Here is a 5,920-nt window from a genome sequence, read left to right as displayed (position 1 = left end):
ACTGAGTCTCTACAGTGTGTATGATACACTTCCCCACTGGTCCTGAGATCAAAACAAACGGAAATGATGTATTTGTGTTTAACATGGAGCTGTGGCTACCACATTCCCATCACAGAAAGAAAACTCAAGTTTTCCAAGGATGGATGTTCTCCATGTCTTCTGGTGTGATTGTGATTCCAGCTGATAGTGTGGATTAATACTATTTGCACAGGGTTTTTTAACCTTCATAAAGCAAGACATGTATGGATGTAATAATTCATGACCAGAGGGTGATATTTTGCATAAAGCACTCTCACATTAATTGTATTGTCATGATTAAAATAGCAGTATATGAATAACTTTTAGTTGTGCAATTCATTCTGGCCATATATATGGCAATTGTGCTGTAGAAGGTCCAGAAAGGAGAAATAGTAGCAAGACTAAATAAAAAGTACATTTACTGTTGTATGTCACTGTGGTAGTCAGTGTTATACAGCATGTCATATCGTTTTTCAAGGCTTTTTAACAAGAAAAACATATATATCACATTTTATTATACGGTAGTGGTGATTTCTGAATATCCAACACTGACATACTGTCATATGTTTATTTTATCTTATTCATATTTCTTATTGAAGATAATATTATATCGGTATTAATTAAAAAACAATCTCACACACACACATTCAGCTTTGTTTGCATTTGGCGACACATTGCTGAATTGGTCAAAGAGGAGACCTGCAGACTTGAAGGATACTGAGAACCAACTTGTTTTCACAGCTTTTTCAGTGGGAATCAATCCTTGGTCAAGAAGCAGAGTTGGTAGTTATTTAAAAGTAGAAAACCATTAAGTGATTCCAGTGGAACCAGAGTTAGGAAAAGTCCCGTTTGAGTCTGTCAGATTGTGCTTCAGCGCCTCAGTACCTGTTCGTTAACACATCTGGTCGCCCGACTAATCACGACAAGAACAATGAAGGAGGTTTGGAGGGAGGATAAGTCCTCATTATGATTTGTTCCTGTCATTGGCATAAATCATGTTCCATGTAAAACATAATGTTTCCGGGGATTGTTTCAGAAACTTAACTCCATTAGTTTGGGTTAGTTAATCTGAGTCACACTGAGATTTAACAGATTTTAGTGTACAGCCACTACCTTCATGACAAATATCCAGAATTTGTGCTGTGGCTCCTCCCAGCAAGTGAAACGATTGTTTCTGTCACAGCAGATCTCATTTAGGGTGTGAGAAATACACAAATTTGCCATTTTGGGAGCAGTTGGTAATCTTCCTGCATAGTTATTTCAACTCACTCATTTGGTTGAAATGTTGATGCAGTGAATACCAGTTAGATAATGCTAGTTTACATATCAATTCTAGCCCAGTATCCCATGGAATGTAATTCATATTGGAAGCATGCTGTTGAATCACATATTTGGCAGGTGCACAAGTGCAATAAGCCTTGTTGCTTTTATAGTGTGCTGTTGGTTAAGTTTCTGATTTCCACTTGACACAAAGGAAACAGTTGTAGAGATCTGACCTTTTGCCTGAAGCAATGATTCATCCTCAATCTTATATAATCTGTTTCACTGGATGCCAGCGTGTAAGTGCGTCACTGGACTCAAACAGCATAGCTATTATTTACGCTGTGAGATCCGTCCAAAGTGGCACAGTCTGGGTCAGTTCTCCATCAGTCGGGGTGTTGGAGCTCAGTGCAAAGATCTTAGGATTGTTTTCTCATTGTGTATGACATATTAGTGGCTTTCAGACAGCGAGGATGGTTTGGAATAATTGTCATTCACAGAGTTTACATGATCCATGGCTCATTGTTGAAGATAGTGATGAGATCAATGGAAGAGCCCTTTCCCATTATATCACTGTTAACACTGTGTATGTGTGTGTAGTGTTCCCATTGCGATGTGGCAACTTGTGCTTGTCCTTGCTTATGTATACTCTCAGGTCCCAAAGAACTGGGCAACCATGGCATCTGATGAAACCAAAGGAAAGGTCTTGAGTGCCTTACAGCTGTGATTTATAATCCTATTGATTGTTTCACAGTTGTCCAATAAACCCGGACTGAATCGGCGCAGCGTTTAGATCACTTGCAATGAGCCTTGTATGCGAATAGCTTGGTAATCTTTTTGTGCGCAGGATTGATTTACCTTGGCTGAGGAACTGAATGGGAGGCTGAATGAGAGGCGCACCTTTTACTCTCCATTCAGTCTGTAACAACACAAAACCAAGTGCACTGTACAACAATGTTATCGCCACAAAGCTGTACAGTGCTGATTATGCCGACTAATTATGCCAGCAAATACTTGAGGAAGCGCAGAGCAGCAGATGAATGAGATATCAGCCTTGTAGAGAGGCTTGATTTACTGTATTGTTGGAGAATGTAAGACTCAGGTGCCTCCCAATACGTGGCATGATAGTGAGCTCCATACAAGATGCGTGGTTAATTTAACTTTATTTCAGCTTTTACCTTGTTCCAACAGAACATGTTGTAAAGAAAAAGAAAGAAAGACAAAAAAAACCCCTCTAGAATGTTATATTGCAACCTTCAAGACAAAAGTGTCATTTTAAATATGAATTCATCGGGTGTTGAGCAGGGGAAGGCTGAGGCAGACTCGTAATTATCCTATTCCTCATGTCAATGCAGTTTCTTTGCAGAAGCCTGCTTGACTCAGACAGTCTGTTCTGAAGTATAACTTTTTGAGTTTACTTCCTGTTCTCATGTTTAAGCTCATGTAACCAAGAAAACTTTACTCTCAATAGAGAAAAACTAGTGCAGCTTTTCAGTGATGAAGATGCTACAGATTTTTCTTTTCCAGTATGAACTGTTGTGTTGGCAAAACTCTGGTCCAGTTGGCACAAAGTGATCAGGTTTATTCTGAAGCAGAGTTTCCGCCATCGTACATGTGGGGAAAGAGTTGGGGTATTTTCTAAAAGTTTAGTTTTAAAAAAGTTGCATTTTCAGTGGCTCCAAGTTCTACTGTTGTGTAAACAAAGTCCATGGAATGCAGTGAAAGCTCTGCGTTTGCACTGCGTTCTGCACAGTGGTGTGAATGAGCCCTGCAACAGCACTGCTGTGAAAGAAACCATGAATACTCTTCAGTTTCTTATGCAGTTCGATTGTTTGTCATTTTCTGGTAATGTTGTTAATGTGGACCACCACTGTTCTTTCTCACCTCCCAGAGGCATCTTTTTCAAACTGAGGTTATAGAGGAGGGCTACTGTTGTAGCAGAGAACTCTTTGAATTCTGTTATGTGTATTTGTTTAATTCGAGGTTTTTATTTTTCACTTCACTCATTAATTTTGTTGTGTTACTGGTTGTCTTGCAAAAGTTAAGCAATGATACTTTATCTTTCAAATAAGTATGAAGAACGGTTTCGTACTGAAACGAACTCCAGATGTTTTATTCCATAAGGATTGTTGGACTTTGTTGATTTATATGCTGGAATAGACCAAATCCTCCAATTCACAAGCCGCTCGGATGCAGTTTAGGAGGTAAAAAATGAATTGATGTCTACTTTTGTCTACTTTCGCGCTCATTTATTGGACATTATGATAGTTGAGGAAATAAATTGTGACATAATTCCTGCATTGATATATTCCAACGAAGACTTGGGAGGTAAATTGACAATAGAGCCCAAAGTGTTGGTGACTTTTGAGGAGCCAGCAGCAGCCTCAGCGCCGCACCATCCCGGGGTATTATACAGCCCTCTTTTGTCTCTCTGGAAAATGTCAAGGCGTAATTGATATTTCTCACCGGGCCCTTTATCTTGGTGCCATGTTTCAGGTTCTATGATCTGGGTTCACGCTGACCTTTACCAGTGCACTCTTTTCTCCCGCTTTTTTGGGGCCCTCACTGAAAATAGCTCAATAGGATTTCAATGGGGTGTCTTTCATTTGAGACAATCTTCTCTTCCTCTCTCTACCCGCAGCCTCTTTGACGGTAGCTATTTATTTTTGAGACACAACTTTTCAGCGTCTTGTTTGATCTGAGATTTGCTGCAGATGCTTTGTCCACAGAGACCTGAAAAAAAATCCCCCTCTTCCTCGGCATTGACAGACAAAATGTGTTGTTAATACTGTAGTTGGATCCTCGTAGACGTAAATGTTTTTCTCATTGCGCGAAGATGAAAGTGGATGAAATGAGTTTTGTGTTTTGATATAACACACAGTAATTGACAGAACAGATTTTTATTTATTCATGATTTTCTTTTTCTTGTTTGCAGCATTTGTTAAAAGCTAGTTACCTTGAAATGTCGTCAATCTCTTTAATAGTGCTTGGGCTCGATTAATAAAAGATCTAAATACTTTGGAGCTTCATAATTAATGAAGAGCAACTTAATCACATGTTAGGGATCTAATTCAAAAATATTGGTAGATGAACAAATCAATAAGTACGCTCACGTGTTGACAAATCAAGATAGCGTTTGTTTTCTCGTTTACAATTCTTATGTCGACAATTCTGATTGCTGTTCTGGTGACTGTCAACTCTGAGGGCCCTTTCACACCAGCCCTGTAAAATCCAGATTTTAGACCAAATTGAGGCTTTCTGTGAAATCCCTGCCCTGAACTCAGATCCGGATCTCTCAGGGGAACGCTGGACCTCCAGGATCGGCTGGTCTTGATGTGGACCAGGCGGCTGGAGTGAGAGGACGCCATGTGGAGCTCAGGGCATTTGAATAGCAGAAAAAAACAAAAATAACAGCACGAATCAGAGGAAGCAGAACCACAAAGAAAGAGTTAGAAACTGTCTGGAGGTCAGAGGACAGACATGGAGTGGAAGAGCAGGTGCTCATTGATAGATGTTCAAAAGACTATAAATCCCGATTGTTTGTGGTTAGCTGTTTGCCGCTAACTGCGAGCTGGCGGACGGGGCAGGACTTTCTGTTCTGGTCCGTACTAATCAAATGAACCGGATTTATTCTTCTGCTGGTCTGGCCAGTTCATCTCGACTGACAGCGCCCTAAAACTGCCAAGTCTAGAAGAATATGTTGTCATGTAAACAAACCCAAAATGTGATGAAAGTTTTGTGTTTTCTCTTGAAAACGTTGCTGCGTAAGCTCGTTTCACTCCTGGGTTTGTAATGCGGCTGCACATGTATTGTTCCTCTAATCCTTTTGCTCAGCTGATTCTACTATTTGACATTATCAGCATATTGTACTGTTTCATTGAGTCAGAATTGAGTTTTTTTTAAAAGCGTAACTATCATTAAGATAATAGTATTGATCACGATAAGGCCTGGGCTTGTTTGTATCGCTACACAGTGGGTGTGCAAACTGTCGCTTCTTATGCTGTTGAGCTTTGATCAACAGATTAATTTTCAGCTGACATTGTTCTTATTGTGTATTTTTTATTCATTCTTTGTGCAATCAGTTTTGATTTGCAGATAAAAATGGAAGAGCGTGTGAAATAATTTATTCCAGCTCCATCTGAATTTTTACAGAGCCGCCGCTGCCAAATCCTTTAGCGCCATAGAAACTGCTGCTCTGCACAAAACTCTCTACCCAGGTGCTGCGTCACCATGTTGAAAGATGATGTTTCATTCTCTGTTTTCAGTGCCGCTTCGATGACGTTTATGAGACGGTGGGTCGCACTGTCATTTAGACATTCCTGCTCATTGAAGAATTGCTGGAATTCTGTAGAAATTTGAGTGAGCTCCTGTGGCGGTATGCATGAGGATGGAAACTTCATTAATCTGTTTGTGAATATAAAATTGCTGTATTGTGTAGAATCACACAATAGCACCAAGTATTATATACACAGCATTTATCTGCAACAGATTTTTCACACTAGGTTGATGAAAAGTCCTTTCCTGATGCTCAGGTCATCTTCCTGACCGGCCGCTGCTATCTTTAACCCTCTTAACGTCATGGACTGCAGGCTAACTGGAAAGCTCACACGCCTTGTGTGTGTGCCGCTTCCGCCTCCAGCCG

The sequence above is a fragment of the Salarias fasciatus genome, chromosome 23, assembly GCF_902148845.1.
Source record: "Salarias fasciatus chromosome 23, fSalaFa1.1, whole genome shotgun sequence".
NCBI lineage: Eukaryota > Metazoa > Chordata > Actinopteri > Blenniiformes > Blenniidae > Salarias > Salarias fasciatus.
This window is presented reverse-complemented; position numbering follows the sequence as displayed.